General features: G+C 41.0%; 1 protein-coding gene across 10 annotated transcripts in view; it reads right to left on the bottom strand.

Moving 5' to 3' along the window:
• Positions 1-25,744, bottom strand: part of dst (dystonin) — a 624,072-nt gene that overhangs the window by 429,416 nt on the left and 168,912 nt on the right. The window lies entirely within an intron of this gene.

Below are 25,744 nucleotides of genomic sequence, written 5' to 3'. Positions count from 1 at the left end.
TTTGGAAATGGAGAAGCAGGTGAATGGCAAAAATAAGATTTTCCTCACACCTTCATAAAGCTGCCACAGATTCTGTTGATGGTCTGCAATTTGGCCTTAATTTTTCACTCATAACAAGAGTTATTAATGAACTCACTTAAATTCTCAAACGGAGTTAATTCACTGAGTATGACTCAGAGATTCTTAACATCACTACTCAATACGAGTTTGGCCGATTAATGCTATGTTCCAAAGATTCAAGCATTGAAACACCAACATGCATGTAGAATTTAAAAATGGCTACACTAGCAAGACATTTGGAGAGAATTTACTTTCAAAAAATATGGTTTCTTGGTCAATAGTATTGATTTATGTGGAGCCACATGCTATTTGCAACCTCAACTCTACTGATACGCCATCACTAACATCCGTTATTTCTTCATTCACTGATGACCATTTCAAACTTCCATCACTGCTCCTCATTTCCTCCAACAATTCAATATCTGTTGCCTTGCATTCTCTTACCTATGTCACGTGACATAAATGCAAGACACTTACTTCTACTACCTTAACCATCAGCAGCAAATTTTGAGCAGGGAATTAATGATAACGAAGATGCATCCCTTCCTCCTTAATGGCTTTAGTTGCCCCCTCATTTCCTTAGCTGCTCCTTGTCATTCATTTCTGCCTTTCATTACCATCCCCTTCTCTCAACATCACTTTCCATTTCTCTCCAGCTTTTCATTATCCATTTTCCCACGTGTAATTATCTATTTACATTTTTGCTCATAACAGCCATGTTTAGTAATAGTTTAGTAATCATTGTTGTGTAAATCCTGGTGAATTTCTCAAAAATACCGGTTACCTGTTCAGAATGCTGAATGATTAATGAGAGGTTTTATAACCAATTGTTATTGCCAATTTGCACAAAGTCCAACAGACAGAAAGGAGGTGAATTACTATAAATTAATCTGGTTTTAGTTGTATGGATTGGATAGAGAACACTGGAAGCCAGGGCATTGAGACAACTTCCCTGTGCTTCAAAGTTGCATCACAAGATTAGAACAGACAAGACCTTGATTTAATATCCCCTCAGAAGCAGGACCTCTCAAATCATGCAGCACACCCTCAGCTATTGCATGGAATTGTCTATTCAATCCCAGGAGCAGCGATTGACCCCTAAGCTCAGCATCAGGAGCATCTGATATGATTACCCTTGCTATAATGTGGATGCTATGTTAGATCACAGCCACCCACGTTTTACTAAGGTTACAAAGGACAGGGAGTACAATTATTTTCCTAAATTTAACTGTTTAATTTCAGAGGTTCAACAAAGAAAGTTAATCGTAAACACAAGTGCTAGACTGTATTCAATCTCAACAGTGGGAGAGAAAAGGCAAAATTTACATTTGCATGGTATTCTTTACAACCGCAGTTTCTACCCTAGTTAATAAAGTGAATGGTTGGAGAAATAAAAAGACATTTGCTGAAATTGATGGGGAAGGAAAAAAAATGAAAAATATGAAAAGGAACCCTAAATACAAGGCTAATAAGCTTTATGTAAACAAGCTGGGTGCACAGAGACAAGATACAAAGGAGCCATGTTGGGCCATACAGTGAGAATGTCCCCATCTCTGACCCAGGAGACCAGGGTTGAATTCTCACCATGCTTTAGAGGTATCTCTTAACATATCTGAATGGGGTGATTAGCAAATAGTTATAAATTAGCCATGATGCAATCAAATTGCAGAACAGGTTAGAGGAGCTAAATGGCTTCTTTATTTCAAAACCAATGTCAGTCTTAGAATGGGACTATTAGTACAGGATGCAGCAGTATATCTTATAGGACAGTAGAGCACAACAAGGGTCTGTTTAACCCATTGTGCGTGTGCACAATGAGCTGTCCAATTTGTTACACAGTGCCTGCTCTTGTCTTGTGACCCTGAGGTTTTCTTCCCTTGAGTGCTTATTTGATGGAAATTGTTCAATCAGATTCCGCTGTCCTTTCAGGCTGTACGTTCCAGCTCATACCCACACATTAAAAAAAATTCCCCTTGTTTGCTTGCCAATCATCTGGTATTTGTGTTCACTTGTTCAAGACTTTCTGACTAGATTCCTTTATCAGATCGTTCTATCAATTTGAAGAAAAAAAGAGGAATAAATTTAATGACCCAGCACCCCACAAAACAGGAGTTTGCTCAGAGATTAGGGACAATGTGAGAACCAAATCATTGCCCAACCTTTTCCATTCAGATGTAGACATGGGTAATACATATTTGTCGTGGCAAGCAACGTTCATATTCTGTGAGCAAGGAAACAAAAAAGTAAACATACACAAGACTAGGAGTCAAGAATCCCTGAAATAATTGTCCTGCATTTCTAAATAATGCTGTCAAGTGTTATAAGCTGAGAACAGGAAATAACCTCATTGCAGCCTGTTTTTCTTTGGAGAAACTAAAAATAGACAGCTTTGGCAAGCAGAGACTATTTCTCAAAAATCAATATGCCACGTATATTCCCTTAAGATCCAGCTTAAAGCAGTGAGGCTGAATATTTTTTATCTGTTTTCAATTTAAAACAAACACCAGTCATATCCTGCTGTCCTTTTGATGCTGAATTTATGATGTTTATGCAGTATGGGTGACGCTCACCTGTATGGTCACATACTAAATCATTTGTTGCACTCTAATTGCACTCACATATTCCACAAAATATTTTGGCAGCTTTTGTCATTTGAGACATAATATGACATGTGGCGGGCTTGGTGACAGGCAACTGTTGATTGAATGTTCCAAAAACCCAGCCCCATTGGCCCTAAATCCGCTGTAGATATTGATAGATGGATTGCTGTGTTGAATCAGCAACTCCATTAATGGTCTCTAAATAGCATCTTGTTGTGATCTACTGTCCTATAAAGTCAACTGCTGCATCCTACACTAACAGTCCCATTCCAATATTAAAGATTGGTATTGAAATAAAGTAGCCATTTAGTTCCTCTAAACTGTTCTGCTATCAATAGCAGAAGGCAAATGAAATATGTCTTTGCTAGCAATTTCCATGCACGTAAAATTCCTTCAGGCCTGAGCATATTTGAATGAACCAAAGGTTAATTGGTCCCTGGCAACAAACAAAGTTCCTTTTGTTGAATGTACAAAGCTTCAAGAAAGAATTAAACTTAAGTAACAGAAGAAAAACAAACCCATAAAAAGCCCAAATGCAGCACAATTATTTTTACAACTCTAAGTTAACTGGTTAAACAACTGGCCTCACTCAGCCAAAGAAACTTTTTACATATTGAGGGAACACAAGTGGTGTTGGACAAGGTATGAATGCAACACTTGAACCCCACAATGGTTCATGGAACATTCTTCATTGAGAAACAAAAAGGTACAAGCTAGCAGAAAGAGTTGTGACAATCCGCTGAGTCTCTTCACATTCACATATCTCATAATGACAAATGTATGAATGTTTAAAGTCCCCGCTAACTAAAAGGGAATGAAAAGATACAGAACTCTGTGCTGTGCTCCTCCTCCTACACTGAACTTTATTCCTACGTGCCCCAGTGCTACAATGAAAGCTTTCAGTCCATTCATTCAAAGTTCAGGTCAAAACAGTCTGGTAGCCTGGGGAAAGGCCAAATTTCTGAAATCAAAACTTCCATCACCGGAAGTATTCGCCAAATAGAAGTATTTTGTGGCAATAACAATTTAAACCATTGTCTCAAAGAAGGGCAAATATCTGATGGATGACATAGAGAAGTAGGACAGTTCATTAAGCCCATTATGGTCAATAGCAAAACATATTTTATTCCTGACTCCATATAAGTGTGAAATTTGCGATCCTGGCACCAAATACAGCGTGCAATGACTTGCACGTTTACCTATGATAATTAAAGACAACTTTTTCTTGTATACTCCTTTCAACTGCACAAAACTTCTGAATCTAAACTCCAACAGTGAAAGACAATAACGAAACCACACTCCTCCTTATAACCTTGCCAAGGCTAAAGCTTGGGCAGCCTGATGTGTCATTACCCTTTTAAAAAAATGTATTCATTTGTGGGATGTGGGCATCACTGGTTAGCCAGCATTTATTGCCCATCCCTAGTTGCCCTTGAGAAGGCGATGGTGAGCTGCCTTCTTGAACTGCTGCAGTCCACCCACTGTGGGTTCACCCAGAATGCCGTTAGGGAGGGAATTCCAGAATTTTGAGCCAGAGGTGAAAAAATGGCAATATATTTCCAAGTCAGGATAGTGAGAGGATTGAAGGGGAGTGTAAAGATGGTGGTGCTCCCTTGTATCTGCTGTCTACATCCTTCTAGATGGAGGTGGTCATGGGCTTGGAAGGTGAAGTCTGTGGATCTGTGGTGAATTCCTGCTCTTCATCTCATTGGTAGAGCATGCTGCTGCTACTGAGTGTTGGCGGTGGAGTGAGTGGATGCCTGACCCTTGTCACAGTGTGTGTATTATCATGATCATTGTGGTTCTGTTCGCCGAGCTGGGAATTTGTGTTGCAGACATTTCGTCCCCTGTCTAGGTGACATCCTCAGTGCTTGGGAGCTTCCTGTGAAGCGCTTCTGTGATGTTTCCTCCAGCATTTATAGTGTTTGTCTCTGTCGCTTCCGGTTGTCAGTTCCGCTGCAGTAGCCGATTACAAAGGTGTCATCTACATATCTGACCCAGAGTTTGGGTTGAATTTGCGGTAAGACTGTTTGTTCTAATCTTTGCATTACAGTTTCTGCTATGAGTCCATTTTGTAATCATTAAAAACACAGAAATAGAAAACACACACCGGATCATCAACACCACACTCACAGGAATCCAATTCACGAGAGAGGAAGAAAAGGACAACCAACTCCCATTCCTAGACATGATGGTACAGAGAACACCGAACGGAGAATTCACCACAAAGGTATACAGGAAAGCCACACACACACAGACCAAGTCCTGAACTATGAAAGCAAACATCCCAACACAAACAAAAGAAGTTGCATCAAGACACAGTTCAAAAGGGCCACAACACACTGCAGCACACCAGAACTGCAAAAAGAGGAAGAAGAAAACCTCTACAATGTATTCGCCAAAAACGGATACCCCCTCAATTTCCTAAGGGAAAGACAATGGTATGAGGACATGCTACAACCCAAAGGACGAGCCACGTTACCATACATCAAAAACATTTCTGAACTGACAGCCAGACTACTACGACCACTAGGACTCATAACAGCACACAAACCAACAGCCACTCTCAGACAACAACTCACCAGGACAAAGGATCCGATACCCAGCATGAGCAAAACCAATGAAGGGCTTATGCCCGAAACGTCGAATTTCCTATTCCTTGGATGCTGCCTAACCTGCTGTGCTTTAACCAGCAACACATTTTCAGCTACAAAATCCCATGCAAGGACTGCACAAAACATTACATAGGACAAACAGGAAGACAGCTAACCATCCGTATCCATGAACACCAACTAGCCACGAAATGACACGACCAGCTATCCTTAGTAGCCACATACGTGGATAACAAGCAACATGAGTTTGACTGGGACAACACTGCTATTATAGGACAAGCCAAACAGAGAACAGTCCGGGAATTCCTAAAGGCATGGCACTCATCCACAGATTCTATCAACAAACACATCGACCTGGACCCAATATACCGGCCACTACAGCGGGCAGCTGGAACGGACAACCGGAAGCGGCAGAGACAAACCACTACAAATGCTGGAGGAAACATCGCAGAAGCGCTTCACAGGAGGCTCCCAAGCACTGAGGATGTCACTTAGACAGGGGACGAAACGTCTGCAACACAAATTCCCAGCTCGGCGAACAGAACCACAACAACGAGCTACAAATCTTCTCTCAAACTTTGTATTATCATTAATGCAGGTGTTCTTGATGTTTAGTCAGAAGAGTAGGGAAGTTGTCTCAATGTACTGGTTCCCAATGTTCTCTGTCCAGGCTAAAAAACAGATTCATTAAGAGTAATTCATCTCCTTTTTGTTTGAAGGACTTTGCTTTGTGCAAATGGCAATGTCAATTGTTCATATTAATCATCCAAAAATCAATTTTCTATAAATTATAAAACTCAAGTCACAGATTTAGATGATATTATGTCAAATTGACGTCTACTGCCTGGGATTACATTCACAGCTTAATACCTTGAATGGTTAGCCTACCTGTCAATTATAATTGATAATTCATATTTCCATTTTACAGCAAGCAGAATTCTAAAAATGATTATCTTATAACACACATCCGGCGTCCCGGTTTACAATCAGATTCTTTCTTAATTCAAATCAAATTAGAAAGCTCCAAAACCCAGCCGCTCATTACCTTTGGCTAGACAATCCCTCAGAAAAATGAAACCTCATTAGGTACATCAATTATGGAATTCAATTTTATTTCAGGTCCTTCTTTAGATGTATCAGTCACACCCCCTACTGGATATAACAAGAAAGGACCATACCTTCACAGCTTTTAGCACCGAACAAGCCTTCCCAATATCTGCTGCAAATTATTCCTCCCCCACCCACTGTTTTTACTTACTTCAGTGCCAGTGTCATCTCCAGTAACACAAGCTATCCATAAGAATTATCAGCAGACAATGTTGGAAAGACACATATTTACTACCCTTCAAGTGTTCTTAGTCAAGAACCTATCTACCTACCTCTGCCTTAAAAATACTCAACGACTTTGCATCCCATTCACTGGGAAAAAGTTCCACAGACGCAAGACCCACAGAAAATGACGTCCTCCTCATCTCAATCTTAAAGGTGAAACCCATTATTTTTAAATTGTGCTCCCTCATTCCAGTGTCTCCTACAGAGAGGATACATCTTTTCAGTAGTAAGTGTCCACTTATCAAGTTCCTGCAGGATCTTATATATTTCAATAAGATCACTCCTCATCCTTGATACTCCAGTGGGTAGGTTTGCACCTTAGAAGCTCATCTGGCTCATGATACTTGTGCCACCTGTTTGATAGAGAGCCTAATTTTTGCCATTAATTCCTTTGGCTTTTTTTCACTCTGGATCTTTTCTACTGTTGAAAAGTTACCAACAGTGCATGTCCAAGGAGATGTTGAAATTCATGTCTGTTGATCAGTAAACTGTAGCGGTCAAGTCCAAAGCAAAATCAAGAAGAGTAATGCCAGTAAGTGGGCTAGATTCCAGGACAAGGGAACATAACCTTAAAGTCAAAACAGTAGATACTAACTGCATTAACAATGTATAAAATAAGATGGATTTACTTTTACTGCCCAAGAGTATGAAGGAATATATTAATTTGATTTATTGTCCCATGTATTTATTACAAATAGTGAAAAATCTTGTTTAGTGTCACCACTCTTGATACCATCTTCAAACACAGAAAATAGATTTTTTAAAAATGGGCTGGGTGCTGGCAGGTGGGACTAAATTGGGTTGGGATATCTGGTTGGCATGGACGGGTTGGACCGAAGGTTCTGTTTCCGTGCTGTACATCTTCTCTATGACTCTTATCCCTCCCCTTTCCTCCTCCCCTCACCACTTTTCAACTATTCACCCAATTCCCTTTTGAATGCAACCATCTGCTTCCACCAGCCTTCCAGGCAATCCACTACAGGTTATAACTCTTGGTATTAAAGAAGATTCTCCATGCTGTGTCGCTGTTTCTTTACTCAGCCAATCTAAATCTGTAGACGGAAGTGGGTACTGCAGATGCTGGAGATTAGAATCAAGATTAGAATGGCGCTGGAAAAGCACGGCAGGTCAGGTAGCATATGAGGAGCAGGAAAATTGAGCAGGATGATGAAGGGCTTTTGCCCAAAACATCGATTTCCCTGCTCCTTGGATGCTGCCTGACCTGCTGTCCTTTTCCAGCACCACTCTAATCTTCAAACTAAATCTGTGTCCTGTTTACTGAGCTACTACCAACGGAAACCATTATTCCCTACACATTGATTCAAAAAAACCTTCCATTTCATTGCCCTAACCTGGTTTGGTTAACATGCAACTGCAGACTCACAGGAATTTGCTTGACTCTTAACTGCCATCTGGCATGGCCCTAGCAACCCACTCAGATAAACAGGCAGTTAGGGATGGACAATATATGCTGGCCCAGTCAGCAACACCCACATCCCGTGAATAAATAAAAATCCAAACCAAAGTACCATACGGATACAAAAAAAACTTGTAAGTACACATCGCAGTCAGCATTCCAGCAACTTTTAAACCTAAGGACATTGAAGTCATTGAGATGCTTGTGAAGATTAGTCATTATTGTAATGGAGGAAACAAAGAAGGCATTTTGTGTACAGCAAGCTTCCACACCATTACAAATCATCCTTTAAGTAACGTAAAGAAAAACTGCAAATGCAAAAAAAAAAATTGGTCAAGAAGCATCTGTAGAGAGAAAAACTGTTAAGATTCAGGTTAATTACCATTCCTCAGAACTCATCATTGTCATCAATTTGAAATATTAACTGATTTTCTACCGTTACAGATTCTCCCAAGACTTGACAAGTATTCACAGGCTTTTTATCTTTTTTATTTCAAAGTTCAAGCATCTTCGGCTTTTGCATGCGTTTAAGTGACTTTGCTTAAGAATAAATAGTGATTGACAGTAATCAACATATACCAGAACCCGTAGACTCTCAGTGACATAAATCTATGGCATTTGCTGGAGAGACAAGAGCTACAACTCTTCCCAAAGAGTGCCTCTGAGAATGCAGGAACACAGTGGTAGCAACAGCATAGATGATAAAACTCAAATCTTTACAGTGAGCCTTGGACTCAAGGTCTCCTGACTCGGGGACAAGAGAGTTATCAACTCAGCCACAGCTGACACCTTATCATGGCAGACGAGTTGCCAACAAATTGCCTATATAAACACAGCCAATAAGTCAGGTGTGAAGAGCTTGTCAATTTACTGATTATTCCAGTTTTTATATTGACTTTCAATGACTGAAAGCCAAGTCCTTTTGGGATGACTTGCACTGTAGATACTAGAACCACCACTAGAGGGTAATCTACACTGGGGAACTCAGCTGTTCAACTGCCACTTTTACAGCAGGTTGGATCTCAAATCCCAGTTCCTCCAAAAGGAGCTTCAAGTTTACATCCAAATGCAGAATTTTCTGGGAACGGATGGGGAGAGTTGAGAGTGGAGGCGGAGACACAAAATGTTTAGTCCTCAGTGATATTTAGCAATCTACGTTTTCATTAGTTTTTATTTGTGAGCAGGAGTCAGGCGTTAAAGATCAGTCAGTTAGGTTATGATCATGATTAAAGTAATGTGAGGATTTAAAAGGAGCCTCATTGCTGTTAACACTTGGAGCTCCAAGGCAGCCATTGCTGGCTCAGTGCTCATGACCCCATTATGGGTCATGACAGCCAGTCTGGAAAACCTGGATCCAAGCCAGTTCCTCTGCATTTATTAGATTAGATTAGATTCCGTACAGCATGGAAACAGGCCCTTTGGCCCAACAAGTCCACACTGACCCTCCGAAGAGTAACCCATCTAGACCCCCATTTCCCTCTGACTAATGCACGTAACACTATTGAGCAATTTAGCATGGCCAATTCACTGGAGCTGCACATCTTTGGACTGTGGTAGGAAATCCACGCAGACACAGGGAGAATGTGCAAACTCCACACAGACTGTCACACAAGGCTGGCATCGACCCTGGTGCTGTGAGGCAGCAGTGCTAACCACTGAGCCACCATGCCACCTTATGTATGTTTCCTGGCCTGAACAAGCAGACCAAAGTCTGAATATTTTGCTCTTTGTTATGGCAAGGACAAAGATTTTGCTGTGATGAATGATGACTTATAAATCAAAGCAAGCCAGTGCAAGCACATTTACTGCTCTGAATCATTACTGAAATTGTTTTCTTCTAACAAGAAAGGGATTCTTCGTCTCTGAAAAATCTTCCCGCTCTTACATCCTCATGAATTTCTCACGCTCCCTTTGTCCTCTCCTAGGCACCTTCTCTCATCCGTCATTCACCAATCTCATGTTCCCTAATTTTGACTCCTGATGTTGTCATTGCATTTTCCCACACATCAGACACAGATGCTGGAACCAACAGTTCAAAGGAAATGAGCACAAAGAAAAGGAGTAAAGATTGTAATTTTTTTAAACATAATAAAAAAACTGACTTCATGGCATATTGAAAGCAAAATAAATATATTGGATGTCTATTAACGATGGATCACATTGCAACATAACAAGGAAGGGATCGGGGAGGTGTTAGTGTTCATCAGTTTGATGGCTAATGGAACATCAAACTTTAAAAGTTGCCGGCTTTCAGTTTAACCAAAGTCTGTCTTTTGAGCAGATGTCAACATGCCTGTGACACTGCTGAAGGAAGAAAACATCTCTGCTGGTGTCAGCATCAGTTATCATTCAGTACCTAGTGAATCTTTATTTTGCTATCCAGGGAAGATTGTTTGGGTGCCTGGTCAGGAGTGGAGAGGTAGGACGTTAACACAGAACTTCTGTGATAATGCGGAAGGTAAGAAAGATTAAATGAATGAATGGATGATGGTGCAAGGTTAACAGGATAGTAATCGGACAAGTAATCAAACAGCAGAATTGGTGCAGAGGAGTTGTGAATGGCATCACAACCACGACCATCTACATAAGTGAAATAGTACAGCTGGCATCGTAGTCCTAATTGGCATAACATTAAGATAATACTGACAAAATTGATATCAGAAAAATAAGGTCTTGGTTAAATTCAAAGTCAGAGCAAGTCATTCTTAGTGGGAATCAGTAGGTGTGCAAACTACAGGTGAATGCCAACATCCCAAGAAGTTTGAACAAGCTGAAATGTCACTAATTGACTCTCAATTGTCCGAGAGAAGTAGCACATTCACTGATATCATTGTATTAACCTATGTGTTGGAGGTGAGAGAGATTTAAGGTCAGATTTGTGTCTGTTAATTTTCTGGTAAACAAAAGTCAATTTACTCAGCAAGCAAAGACTATTGAAACAGTGCACTACAGCAAACCATCCACAGAATCTACTAAAAGTTAGTCTCAACAAATTGTAGCAAACAAAACCCATGACCACCAAAACTACATTTCCCAATAAAAAGGAGTATGATTTTTTCAGAAAAGTGCAGTGAGTGAAGGAGAGCTACATAACACAATCCTCATCACTAACAACAGAACTGCCATTCTAGCAGGGAATAGCAGCATCATCATATGTACCCATCTAATGTGAGCAAACAAGACAGTCAACAATGGATGAATAATAAATAACTCTTTGCCAGTGACACCCACATCTGAAGACTGAATTTATTGAAAAATACAAGTACCAATAGTTTGGCATCAACACATTTCCAACCCTCATTAAATCAACACAAGATGGGAATGAAAACAATCTTGCACAGAATTACATGACAGAAATCAGCCCAGTTGGTTCAGCTCTAACATTCCAGTTCAGCCTCTTCCCACTAATTTTTATTTCAGTTTATTAACATCACCCATATTCCTTCTTCATCTGTTTATCCAGCTTCCCATTGAATGCATCTGTGCGATTTCCCTCAATTATTTCTAATGGTTGACAGTTGCACATTCTCATTACTATGTAGACAAATAGATTCATCCCAAATCCCCTAAGATGGCTCTCTGACATTTAGAGGGCAGAGTTTTGGACTACAGGAGTAGTGGAAACATCTTTGTCCAGCTGATCAAAATCATTTCATAATTTTAAACACCGCAATCATGGCACTGCTCTGTCCTTTTGCTAGGCTTATTGATTCTTCTCAAAAGGTACAATCACTCAGTTTGGTAACATCACAAATTCTTTTGCACTTTCTCTATTGCCTACATGATATGGAGGTCTGACCTGTACACAGTACACTGAGGAATGTTGATTTGGAGATGTTTTAGAAGACCAAGAGGAACTGGAGTTAATAATTTCAGATTGATTTACATGCCTTCTATAAAACAAGGAAAAAGTGAGGACTGCAGATGCTGGAGACCAGAGTTGAAAAATGTGGTGCTGGAAAAAGTAAAGCAAGACTTTTTTATTATTCGCAGCATAAATGACCTCCAAACTCCTCATAGTCACAGATGAGAGATAGGAAACTTACCTTGAAACTAGCCCAATGGTGCAACAGAATGAAAGACCCCGGTCAATTGAGTTCAAAAATCATAACATGAAAAATCTTTGATCAGGAATTAAGAGGTAGCAGGAGTCATCGATCCCTGTGTTATTTATGTTTCAACTTGTACACAACCCTGAATACACCAGCTTCAATGGTGCTGTGGTCGTGTCCCGATTTCTGGGCCAGAGGCCTGAATTCAACTCCCATTATCAGAGAATAACTATATAAATAACCTACACCATTTATATCAAAAATCATTTCATGAATAATATATTTTGGGACTTCAAATCTGGCCATGGGATCTTATAAAAAGTTAGGTTTTAAAAAAAGCCACTTGCTAAATTAAAGCTTGTTCAATATTTCTATATCTGCAAGCTGTTTTTACTTGTTCATTCCAATTTTAGCTGTAACTTTAAAATCACAGGAACTGATGACAATACATGCTACTTCTACAATGCTTCCTGTTCTGATTTTTGGTCTCTGATTTGTGCCCAGCATCTCTTTCTCACATACGACTGGTCTCTGTCTCTGTTTCCTGTCTCTCGATGATGATTGCAATGCCTATATTTATAATAACTAAGTCAGATGTCACACGACATCAGGTTGATTTGAAATCACAAGTTTATGGAGTACAGCACCTTCATCAGATGTAGTGAGAGAGAAGAGCACACAGACACAGAGTTTATAGGCAGAGAGATCAAAAGATCATACAACTTGAGTGAGTGAAGTGCTGAAAAATAAGCCTCGGCAGGTGACCAAGTGTTAGATGGTGTGCGTAAAGTATTTAAAGTCAACAGCTGAATAACAAGGGATGACCCATAATCTGATTAAATGAGGCAGAGAGATAACTACAAAAAATTTAAAATGAGGTGGTGCTGGAAACAAACTTAAATGGAATAACATGATAGGTATAAACGTTGCATGTCAAAGGTCTAACCAAACTAAAAAGTAACCCAAAACTATACCAACCAAATAAGGTTTAGAGATCATAACAATTTATCAAAATGACAGTGGCAAAACAGGACAGTAAGGAAGATTTCACCGATACAGAAGTGTGGTGGGGTCACATGTAGCGTGACATGAACCCAAGATCATGGTTGACGCCGTGTTCATGGGGCCGGAACTTAGCTGTCAGTTTCAGTTCAGTGATTCCGCATTGTTGTATGCCTCGAAGTCCGTCTTGGAGGATGATTACCTGAAGATCAGAGACTAAATGTCCTTGACCGCGGAAGTGCTCCACAACTGGGAGGAAATATTCCTGTCTGGCAATAGTTGAACGGTGTCCATTCATCTGTTGTCATAATGACTGCATGGTCTCACCTTGCCTGTAGCGTATGAGATAGACAACATTGATCAAGTCACATCAGCATCTGCTGTTACGGGGTAGGTGGTGTTCCCACGTGTGATGGTAGCATCCAAGTCAATGATCTGATGCATCTTCAGAGGTTGCCATGACAGGGTTATGTGGTCTTGTGTTCGATGCTGTCCTGAAGGCTGAGTACTTTGCTGTGAACGATGGTCTGTTTGAGGTTGATGTGCTTAAGATTACAAAATGGTTTTGATAGGCTGCACAAAGTGACATTTCCACTAGAAGTTCCACTGGTCGAAAACTATGCCTCATACATGTCAGACAGCCATTAATGAATCTCTGTTCCTTTTGGTCCTTTAAAATATCTCCACATTGATATGCCTAGTGCACTATGAGCAGGTCTGGTTTCTATAACATGTAGGCACAGAAGAAAGGTGCAACACAATTTCAAAGATAGCACCCACATTAGGGGATTGTACCTATTGGGAGTAATAAGTGTATAAGCTGAGGCTCATTTCTTGAGGAAAATAGAACACTGAGGAGTGACATCTTCCAGATCTTTAAAATTATGAAAGAGTTTGATAGGATTCACCTAACAAGGAGCCATTCAGCCTGAGCCTGCTCCAACATTTATTAAGATCAATGTATCTGATAGTAACCCAAATCCATATTCCCTCCCAGTTCTCCTTGCTTACCAAGAACATATCTGCCCCTGCCTTAAGAATATTCAATGACTACTTCTGATGCATTTTCAGGAAGAGAGTTCCAAAGAGACTAGAGTCATTCAGAAAATAATTTCTCCTGTTCGGTGTTAATTGTGTGACCCTTGACCTTTAAACAATGACCCTTGATTCTAGATGCTCTCACAAACATTCTCTCATCTATCCTGATCAAGACCCCCTCAGGATATATAATGCTTCAATCAAATCACCTCTATCAGGGGAGATAATGGCCTAATGCTATTATTACTAGACTATTAACTGAGAAAACCAAGTAATGTCCTGGCACCTAGTTTCAATCCCATCATGACCAGAGGAATTTGAAACAGAAATCTAATAAAAATCTGAGATGGATTTAACAATGACCATGAAACAGTCGACAATTGTCAGAAAAACCTATCTGGTTCACCAATGTCAGGAAGGAAATCTGCCATCCTAGCTGGTCCAGCCTATATGTGAGGCCAGACCCACAGCAATGTGGTGGACTCTCAACTGTGTTCTGAGAATTAGGAATGGACAATAAATACTGGTCTGGCCAATGACGTCCACATCCCTCGAATGAATTTTTAAAAACTCTTCTAAACGCCAGGCAATGCAAGCCTAACCTGTCCAAAATTCCAAATGTGGTTTGTCATTAGTGTCCTGTCTAACTAAAACATAAGCTCATTACTTTTATATTCTCTCCTCTCAATAAATGATAACATTCTATTAACTTTCCTAATCAATTGCTGGTCATGCAGACTGGCATTTAGTGATTCATACACTCAGACTCGCAGATCCCTCTACATCTCAAAGCATTGCAATCTCTCACCATTTATTTCACACACTTCTTAAGCATAGAATCATAGAGTCCCTACAATGTAGAAAGAGGCCATTCAGCCCAGTGAGTCTGCATCAACCCTCCAGAGAGCATCCCAGCCAGACCTAGCCCCCCATCCCACTCTACTTCCATAAGCCCATACAGCCAATCCATCTACCTTCCACATCTTTGGACTGTGAGAGGAAACCAGAGCACCTGGATGTAACCAACACAGACACAAGGAGAATGTGCAAACTCCACATGAACAATCATCCAGTCGTGTATCCTTCTTACTAAAATGAGCAATTACACATGTTCCCACATTATACTCTGTTTTATTTTTGCCCATTCCCTCAATAGATCTGTAGTTCCTTTATAGCCTCCTTATGTCCTTCTTACAACTTACATTCCATCCTTTCATCCAAAACATTTCCATAAGTTGTAAAGAGTTAACTTTTCAGCATTGATCCTTGTGACACACTACTTGTTATATCTTGTCAACCTGAAAATCACACATCATCTCTCTGCTTCAGGTTAGCCAATCAATCTTCTATCCATGCCAATATGCTACCTCATTGATTATGAGCTTTTATTTTCCGCAATACCCACCATTGATCTGGCATTTTATCAAATGCCCTCTGGAACTTCAAGTACAGTGCATCCACAGACTTGACCTCCTCAAATAAATCCAATAGATTATTTAAACATAATCTACTTTCCACAAACCCCTGCTTACTCTACCAGATTGCCTTGATCCCATTCAAGCACGCTGCTATAACTTCTTTCATAATATCTTCTGACATTTATGACATGTTTAGCTAACTGGCCTGTGGTTTCCTAGTTTCTGTCTCCCTCCAAATTGAAATAACAGAGTTACACATTGAAAACATTTCTATGTGGCAGAATCCAAAACATATACAACATATAAAATATATGCAAAGACAGCCAATAATAAGTCCAATAGGGAATTAAGGAGAAACTACTTTACCCAGAAAACGGTGAAAATGTGGAACTTTCTACCACAGCAAATGATTGAGGCAATTGGCACAGATGCGCTTAAGGGGAAGTTAGAAAAACATGAGAGCAAGGAACGGGAAGATATGTTGCTGGGATGAGATGAAGAGGGTTGGGAGAAGGCTCACATAGAGCATAAACATCTACACAGACAAAACCAAGTAGCTTGCTGCAGAGTTGTTATGTTGGAGGGAATCCTGAGGGACAGGATGTACATGTATTTGGAAAGGCAAGGACTGATTAGGGATAGTCAACATGGCTTTGTGCGTGGGAAATCATGTCTCACAAACTTGATTGAGTTTTTTGACGTAGTAACAAAGAGGATTGATGAGGGCAGAGCAGCAGATGTGATCTATATGGACTTCAGTAAGGCATTCAACAAGGTTCCCATGGGAGACTGATTAGCAAGTTAGATCTCACGGAATACAAGGAGAACTAGCCATTTGGATACAGAACTGGCTCAAAGGTAGAAGACAGAGGGTGGTGGTGGAGGGTTGTTTTTCAGACTGGAGGCCTGTGACCAGTGGAGTGCCACAAGGATTAGTGCTGGGTCCTCTACTTTTTGTCATTTACATCAATGATTTGGATGCAAACGTAAGAGGTACAGTTAGTAAGTTTGCAGATAGCACCAAAATTGGAGGTGAAGTGGACAGCAAAGAGGGTTACCTCAGATTACAACAGATGACCATATGGGTCAATGAGCTGAGAAGTGACAGATGGAGTTTAATTCAGATAAATGCAAGGTGCTGCATTTTGGGAAAGCAAATCTTAGCAGGACTTGTACACTTAATGGTAAGGTCCTAGGGAGTGTTGCTGAACAAAGAGACCTTGGAGAGCATGTTCATAGCTTTTTGAAAGTGCAGTCGCAGGTAGATAGGATAGTGAAGAAGGCACTTGGTATGCTTTCCTTTATTGCTTAGAGTATTGAGTTCAGGAGTTGGGAGATCATGTTGCAGCTGTACAGGACATTGGTTAGGCCACTGTTGAAATATTGCTTGCAATTCTGGACTCCTTCCTATTGGAAACTTGATTCAGAAAAGATTTACAAGGATGTTACCAGGGATGGAGGATTTGAGCTATAGGGAGACGCTGAACAGGCTGGGGCTGTTTTGGCTGGATCATCAGAGGTTGAGGGGTAACCTTCTAGAGGTTTACAAAATTATGACGGCATGGATAGGGTAAATAGGCAAAGTCTTTTCCCTGGGGTCTGGGAGTCCAGAACTAGAGGGTATAGGTTTAAGATGAGAGGGGAAAGATATAAAAGAGACCTAAAGGGCAACTTTTTCACACAGAGGATGGTACGTGTCTGGACTGAGCTGCCAGAGGAAGTGGTGGAGGCTGGTACAATTGCAACAATTAAGAGGCATTTGGATGGGTATATGAATAGGAAGGGTTTGGAGGGATATGGGTCAGGTACTGGCAGGTGGGGCTAGGTTGGGTTGGGGTATCTGGTCGGCATGGACTGGTTGGACCGAAGGGTCTGTTTCCATGCTGTACATCTCTATGACTCTATGACTCCAATGAAGGCTGGTAGGAAGATCAATAACATGACAGATGGAATTCAGTGCAGAAAGGGGTGACTTACAGCAATTGGAAGAAAGAATGAAGAAAGACAGTATCAGCTCAATTAAATAACCTGAGGCAGAGGGAGGAAGAGAGACAGACGAAGGAATATTTGTGCATAAATCTGGCCGGACAGAGCTATAGAACAACACATATGGAATCGTGGGTTTTATAAATAAATAGAGATATGGAGTACATAAGTCAGAAAGTTATGTTAATCCTATATAAAAAATTGTTCAGTCCCAGCTGGACAATGGTGTCCAATTTTAAATACCAAAGGACATGATTCTCTGAAGAGAAATGTTTCCAGAGATAAGGATAAATTGCAGAAACCGGAATATGGTAAAGAGGAGATTTGAAAGACGTTTTTAAGGCGACAAAGCTCTTACACAGAGTAAAGAAAGAGAAGCTGTTTCCAGTGTCAGAAGGGGTTACATGCAGAGAGCTCAGATTTACACTGGACTAGAAAAGGCAAGAGGAAATGCATTTCATTTAATACAAAGATTTATTAGTCTGGTGTTAGGGTCAGTAAGAGTTATTCGGATTGAATAACAATCGGAAGCACGAAGTAAATAGGATAAATACAAAATATAATAAATACTGAAGGAAAACAAGAGAAGAGGAGAATGGTGGAACTAACTGCACTGATCCTCAGGCATTGATACAGTTTTGATGGACCAAATTGCTGCCTTCTGTGCTGTATTATTCTCTAATAAGTCATCAAAAAGAAAAGAATTGAATTTGTAGACAATCTTTCCTGATCTCAGGACATCCCAAAGCCAACAAAGCATTTTTCTCTTTGGACGTTTCATCCCTAATTAATGCAGGCAAAATGGCGGCCATGTTGGTAAGACAAGAAGGTTCCATGAACTGCATGGAGATAAATAACGAATGTGATGCTGGTCGAAGGAGGGACATTGGGCAGCTCTCCTTTGAAATATTGCCATAGGATCTTCTTCATCCACCCAAAGGGCAGACTTAGCGTAAGCTTAATGATTCAGCTGAATTTCACACCTATTCAAAGAGTACTGTTGTCACTCAGAGCCTTACTGTAGTGTTCGTGTTAGATTACTGTGCTCAAGTTTCCAAGATCAGGTTTTATCGTAATGTCACTTGTTGTATGACTGCTGCCAACCAGCCCATCAAAACCAGCCACATTAGTTCATGGAGTTGATACAGCACTAGATACCCCATTGGTGTTACAACAATGTACAGGTGGAGCAAGCAAAAGAAAATGATCACATCTACGAGCAGTAGGTTTCCAAAGCTTTCAATATGTATCTGAAACATATCACCAATCTGGAAAAATCAATTGCCATGCACAAAAGGCATTTTAAAAAAAGCTGGTGTTCAATAGACAGGAATGTCAGATCAATACCTCCCCCTCAGAGAAATATTGAATGAATCAAATTATATGGAAAACAGACCAGTAGCAGAAAGATTATGTGCATCAGTAAAACATTATTGATCAATCTCTGTTTGTCCACCATGCCTGAACAAACATGATTGCAGACTGCTTTAAAGGTTTGTGTGTCACTGGCATATTGCTGATGGAAGCGAGGCCATCTCAAATTGGAGCCTTGTTTGCTTGCTTGGGGCCAGAAGTACATTTGGAGCAAAGCATGAGAACATCATCAAGTGTGTCAAAAAGTATTAGTCACCCTCTTTTGGTTCTACAAAGCAGCAACATTACGCAGCACAGTCAGGATTACAGCTCAGTTCCATTAACTGTGAAAATATTGCTGCATGCTCCTCCAAGTTTATACTTTTTTTTGGAAAGAGGTTAGGTTAATCATTGCGAGTGCAATATTGATAGTCCCTTGCAAACTACCATATTGAAACCATTATATCTTCAAGGACAGGAGGAGGTCATTAGGCACATTGGGCCTGTGTCTACTCTTTGAAAGAGCTGTCCAAACAAATACCCTTCCTTGCTCTTCCCAAATAGCCTTGGTAGTTTTCCTTCAGGTATTTAGCCAATTTCCTTTGGAAAGATGAGAAGGAATAGATTTCCACAGCCCTTTCAGGAAATGCATTCCAGATCGCAATGACTCACTGAGTAAAATAAAATGCTTATCTTCATCACAGAATCATAGAATCCCTACAGTGTGGAAATGGGCCATTTGGCCCAACAGGTCCACACCAACCCTCCAAAAAGAGTAACCCACCCAGACCTATTTCTCTATCCTATTACTCAACATTTACCCCTGACTAATGCACATAACCTAAACGTCCCTGAACACTGTGGGTAATTTAGCATGGCCAATGCACCTAACCTGCACATCTTTGGACTGTGGGAGGAAATGGGAGCACCCAGAGGAAACCCACGCAGACACAAGGACAATGTGCCAGACAGACAGACAATCTCCCGAGGCTGGAATCAAACCCGGGTCCCTGGCGCTATGAGCCACCATGCCACCACTGGTTCCACTGAGACAGCACATTTTATTACAAGACTAACCCAAACCAGGAAACGCCACAGATTCTTAGATACAAGTGCATCATGCAACCAAAGCCAAATGTAGCAGAGGCTTACAGCCATGATCATTGTAAGGGACCACATGTCACTTCCTTTGGAAAATGCTACATAGCTAAAAGTACCAGCAGAGCTTTTGCAAATTAAAGGTCAAGTGAGATTGTTTGATGTCCAATTTGGCTACACGAGATTGCGTTCCTGTTTCATAACAGTGGGACAAACACAATGAGACAGGCTGGGCCCAAACTCTGAAGGTGAAGGAAATACTTGCATAGTAACTGTCTTTTGTATTTGCTTTTTAAATTGCAGTATTACAGATCCTTAATGTGGTGCACTCAGAGGCATCCAGAAGCCTGTGGACAAGAAACATCATCAAGAAACTCCCTCCCTCAAAGCATAGAGGTAGTATCTATACCGGATGGACTACAGTTCAAGGCAGTTCACCACCACCTTCTAAAGGGCAATGAGGGATAGCCGTAAATGCTGTGCCAGCCAGTGACATCCACATTCCATGAATGAATTTCAAAAAAATCTCTCATCCTTCCTCTCTGTGAATGCAAAAGACACCACTTAGTGCACTGGTAATAAAGTAAATTGAAAGAAAAAAAGACTAAGGTCCACCCAATCAGCTACTGAATCGAAGATCAACCATAGCTTGGAGGACAACAGCGGGTCATTGTTGACTTGATTTATACAAAATGTGGTAGAGTGGCCAGGAATGTGTTGGAATGAATAGGTCAAGAGATAAAGGAAGGGTTTCAGAGGCACAACATCAAATTATCTCCCACTGACATTCAATGGCGTTACCACCACGGAGCCTCCCATTAAAAAACATTCAAAGACAATCAGAAACTGACTGGTGCCAGCCATATAAACACTTTGACTACAAGAGTAGCTCAGAGAATGGAAATTCTGCAACAAGTAACTCACTTCTTGTCTTATCATTATCTGTCCATCATCTACAAGGTACAAGTTGAGAAATTGATGGAATGTTTCCCACTGGCCTGGATAAGTGCAGGTCAAAGAAACACTCAAAAAGCTTGACACCATCTGAGACACTTGACTGACACCCCATCACCACCTTAAGTATTCACACCCTCTTATCCTAATGCACAGTGGCAGCTAGACATACACCTTCAAGATGACATTTCGTAGTTAACCAAAGTACCTTGCAAACGCGCAACCTTGACCACACAGAAGGACAAGGACAACAGATGCATGGAAACCTAATATCTTCAAGTTCTCTCCAAGTGACAGACCATTCTGACACACGACCACATCACTGTTCCTTCACAATCACAGTCATACAGCATGGAAACAGATCCTTTGGTCCAACTCGTCTATGTCAACCAATTTCCCAAAACTAAATTAGTCCCACTTGCCTACATTTGGCCCATATCCCTCTAAACCTTTCCTATTTATGTACCTATCCAAATGTCTTTTAAATGTTATAACTATATCAAAATCCTGGAACACCTTTCCAAATGGCATTGTAGGCATCCCTCCACCACATGGGCTGTAGCATTTCAAGAAAGCCAATCATCATCATCTTCTCAATAACTAGGGGTGGGCAGTAAATGCTGGTCTAACCAGCAATGCCAAAATCCCAGGAATGAATTACAGACAGCTGAGGTGTGATGAACTCAGAAGGTGGAAACAGTCAGGTCTTGATGATGGTGCAAACATCAGGTAAGAACCCGATCACTGGTGAAGAAAAAACCACCACCGTCAGCCCAGATAAATGGGGAGGGTTGGCAGCAAGAAGGGCATCCAACTACAAAACATAATCCGCTAAATCCAGAAACTATAGTTGATGTAGTAATCTATGTAAAATGGGAGGACTTAAAAGAGAAAAGTCAATTAAGTTATGGCACAAGTGCATGGTTGGAAGCTCATCTCGGGGTCAGATATAATGCCAAGATTGCGAATAATCTGATTTAGTCTTGAATATTGACTTGTAAAAGAGTAACCAGCAGCAAGGCAATGGAGTTTAGACCAGGGAACAAAAACAATAGTTTCCATTTTCCAAATATTTGTTGAGGGAAATTTCAGATCATCCTCTGATAAATCAGGAGTGCGAGTGAAGGAGTAGGAGAAGGAAAGGAAGAGTGGGAGGTGAAGGAGGAGGAGTAGGAGAAGGATAGACAGACAAACAGGTAGATGATGGAATGAGGCCAGTGCAGTGTCAGGTAGGTTGACAACAGCAGAGAAATTTTAGAGAAGAATGGTGTGGTCAACCATGTTCATGACAGCAGGCACATTGAGACGGAGAAGGATAAGAAGGGAAAACTTCCTATATTGCACACAGAGGTTGTATGCCATCAGAAAGTGTTCAGATACACAAAGAACAACTGCAACATGATGTGAATTGCTATAAATTGATGTAAATTTCTAATAACGTTCCTTTGGTTGGTCAATGTATTGATATAGTGAGGAGACCCTGCACTACTGCCATTAGAAAGAAGCCACTCAAAGACAGAATGGAGAGTACATGTTGAGGAAAACCATGAAGTCCAGAAGTCAAAACTTCAGAAGAATTGGAACTAGTGTGGGTATGTTCGCCGAGCTGGGAGGTTGACTTGCAGATGTTTCGTCTCCTATCTAAGTGACATGTTCAGTGCTTTGGTGCCTCCTGTCAAGCGCTACTGTAATGTGTCTGTGTATTTGGTTCAATTCCTGCCACTTCCGGTTGCTTGTTGTAGTGGCCGGTATATTGGGTCCAGGTCAACGTGCTTGTTGATAGAGTCCGTGGATGAGTGCCATGCTTCTTGGAATTCTCTGGCTAGCCTCCGCTTTGTTTGTTTTATGATCGTTGTGTTGTCCAAGTCAAATCTGTCATCTGTGCGCATGGCTACTAGGGACTGCTAACGGTGGTGTTTAGTGGCTAGATGGTGTTCGAGGATGCAGATTGTTAGTTCTTTTTAGAATTAGAATTAGAATTCCTCAAGTGTGGAAACAGGCCCTTCAGCCCTACAAGTCCAACACCACCCCTCTGAACAGTATCCCACCCAGACCCATTACCCTACATTTCTCCAGACTAATGCACCTAACCTATATATCTCTGAACACTGCGGACAATTTAGCATGGCCAATTCACCTGACCTACACATCTTTGGGCTGTGGGAGGAAACCGGAGCACCCGGAGGAAACCCACACAGACAGTTGCCCGAGGCTGGAATTGAACCCAGGTCCCTGGTGCTGTGAGGTAACAGTGCTAACCACTGAGCCACCGTGCCACCCCTACAGTGTTTGTGGATCAGGATTGTTAGTTGTCGGCCTGTTTGTCTTGTGTAGTGTTTCGCCCACCCACTAAATGCCATGACCAGCTATCCCAAATTCGATGGGGATAACACAACAATCATAGGACAAGCTAAACAGAGGACAGCCAGAGAATTCTGAGAAGCATGGCACTCATCCATAGGCTCCATCAATAAGCACACTGACCTCAACCCAATGTACCAGCCACTACAACAAACAACTGAAACCGGCAACCGGAAACAGCAGGAATGGAACCAAATAAATTCCAGAAGACACAATATGGCAGCAGTTCACAGAAAGCTCCAAGGCACTGAAGATGTCACCCAGACAGGGGACAAAACATCTGCAAATCAACTTCCCAGTTCAGCGAACACACCCATGACCACGACAATCGGCACTCGAGCCCAAGTCTTTACACAAACCTCGAACTGGAACTGGATCTGAAGAAGAAAGGAGTCGATGTTGCAAGAGAAGGGTTGTCCTGTCTCGGTTATAAGCCTTTGTTTTATCTTTTCCTTCCAGACATTAATATCAGTCTTTCATAAATTTCCAACATCTTCAGTTTGGAACAGGCACTGGAATGTTTCCTTGAAACTCCAGGAAAGTATGTTGTTGTAATCTTCTCGACAGGATTATAGTGAGCCCATACTTAGTTGTAGTTACTTTCTGGAAAATAGCATTGTTCAGTAAATCGAATTGCCCCATTAAAATAAACATAAAAACTGCAGTTTGGTTTTGTGGCACCATCATCATGAGAGAAATATTATAGCCTCGAAGTTAATAAATTCATGTACTGATAAATGAAATAACTCCAACTCAGACTCTCTCCAAATCTCCCAGTCCCCAACTTGAGCTCTTGTCACACTCTGATCCTGCACCTGGTTCCATTCAGAGTCCAGATCTGATCTGGTTAGAAGGCAGGGCACTGGGTTTGTGAAAATGGGGGTCCTAATGATATGGAAGTGCTGAGCTGGTCTGATAAAATCCAGGTTTGATACTAAAATAATTACTGAAACTGTTCCTTCATCCTTTTGAGGAGGCCTCAAGCACATACAAGATTTTTGGAGAAGGAACAGACAAGATGGAGCACTTTCAAAAAATATAGATTATAACAGCTCGAGCACAGCACTCTGCACCATCAGGAGCTTTGTTTGCACAAGCCCAGCTCCAGATAAGATCTGGACCAAGGTCAGGATTGAGAAGCGATGAAAGGTTGTATGCAGAAGCAAGAAGTCTGGCAAGGAGTGGGGCCAGGAAGGAGGGGGGCTGAAAACAGGTAAGAAGCCATGGGGTGGAGAACCAGGAAGGGGGAAGATGCTGAGGGTTACCGCTGGAGAGGGGAAGGTAGAGGCCATGGGTGGCAGGGCTAGATAGAGGGAAGATACAACTTTTCGTAGAGCCATGGAAGAGAAGGAAGAAGGGGCATAGGCTACAGATTGCAGGGAAATAGTACTACACAAAAACACCAAAAGTATTCATGTTTTCAACCATGAATTAGCCAATAGCTCTCATGTGAGGCAGAAGGGCACTGGTTCAAGTCTCACTCCACGGATTTCTACACAAGATCGAGGCTGACATTCCAGAGCAGAACTGAAAGAATGGTACAGTTGGCACCATCTGTCTGCAACCATCATCACCACCCATCCTGCTCTCAGTCTGACAGGCAAAGTTCCTTAGCATTATTGGGAAGAGTCACGGAGTTCTCCGTTGTATTGTTGTCACTATTTTTAGGATCTTGCTGTATACAAATTAGTAGTCATGATTTCTACTTCACAACAATGGATACGCTTCGAAATTAGTTTGAAACATCTTGAGTTTGTAAGAGGCACTGTAAAAATTAGGTTCTATCTTTCATCAGAAAATATCTCTGTCTAAGCCATCATTTGCAAGGTTAAAAGCTCTGAAAGATACTCAATGGTTTTGTAAGTATACATTTAACACAGCATAGATAAGAAAGATTCAACTGTCAAATAAAAAAAGTCTTTCCACTCCTTTTACAAACAGTGAATAACCAGAGAACAAAGTAACTATTCTTTTATAAAACCTCGCCAAAGACCGAAAAACAAATAAAGTGCAGTCTGATATAACCAAAAGTGATGGATAAGGAACAGAGAATTCAAAACCAATTAATCTTGGTTTCAAAACCTTTATGTCATTTTACATCACACAAATGTCTCCAGTCTCAGTAGATCTCAGCAGTTTTTCTGTCTGGTTTAGTGAGGATAAAGCCCAAGGTTCAGAAGCCAGGTGTCAGTGGAGAGGGTTTTCACCAACCCTCTCCTATCTCAGTGGCTCTGCTCCTCAAGGATCCCTGGTCTATAATCTCACTGTGCAAATATAACCATTGTAGCAGCCAAGAAAATCCTTCTAAGAAGAGACAATGAGCATGAACATGGTGTGCTGTCTTGACAACATTCCAGCAATGCTCAAACTCAACTCAGAGTTTTAACTCATTTTTTTGAATGCAGGCTTCACTTGAATTAATTGGTCCAGAGATGAATGGTATTGGTACCTGTTTTACTGA

This window comes from Hemiscyllium ocellatum, chromosome 3 (genome assembly GCF_020745735.1).
Source record: "Hemiscyllium ocellatum isolate sHemOce1 chromosome 3, sHemOce1.pat.X.cur, whole genome shotgun sequence".
NCBI lineage: Eukaryota > Metazoa > Chordata > Chondrichthyes > Orectolobiformes > Hemiscylliidae > Hemiscyllium > Hemiscyllium ocellatum.
The sequence above is the reverse complement of the archived record's forward strand: the minus strand, read 5'-3'. Positions and strand labels throughout refer to the sequence as shown.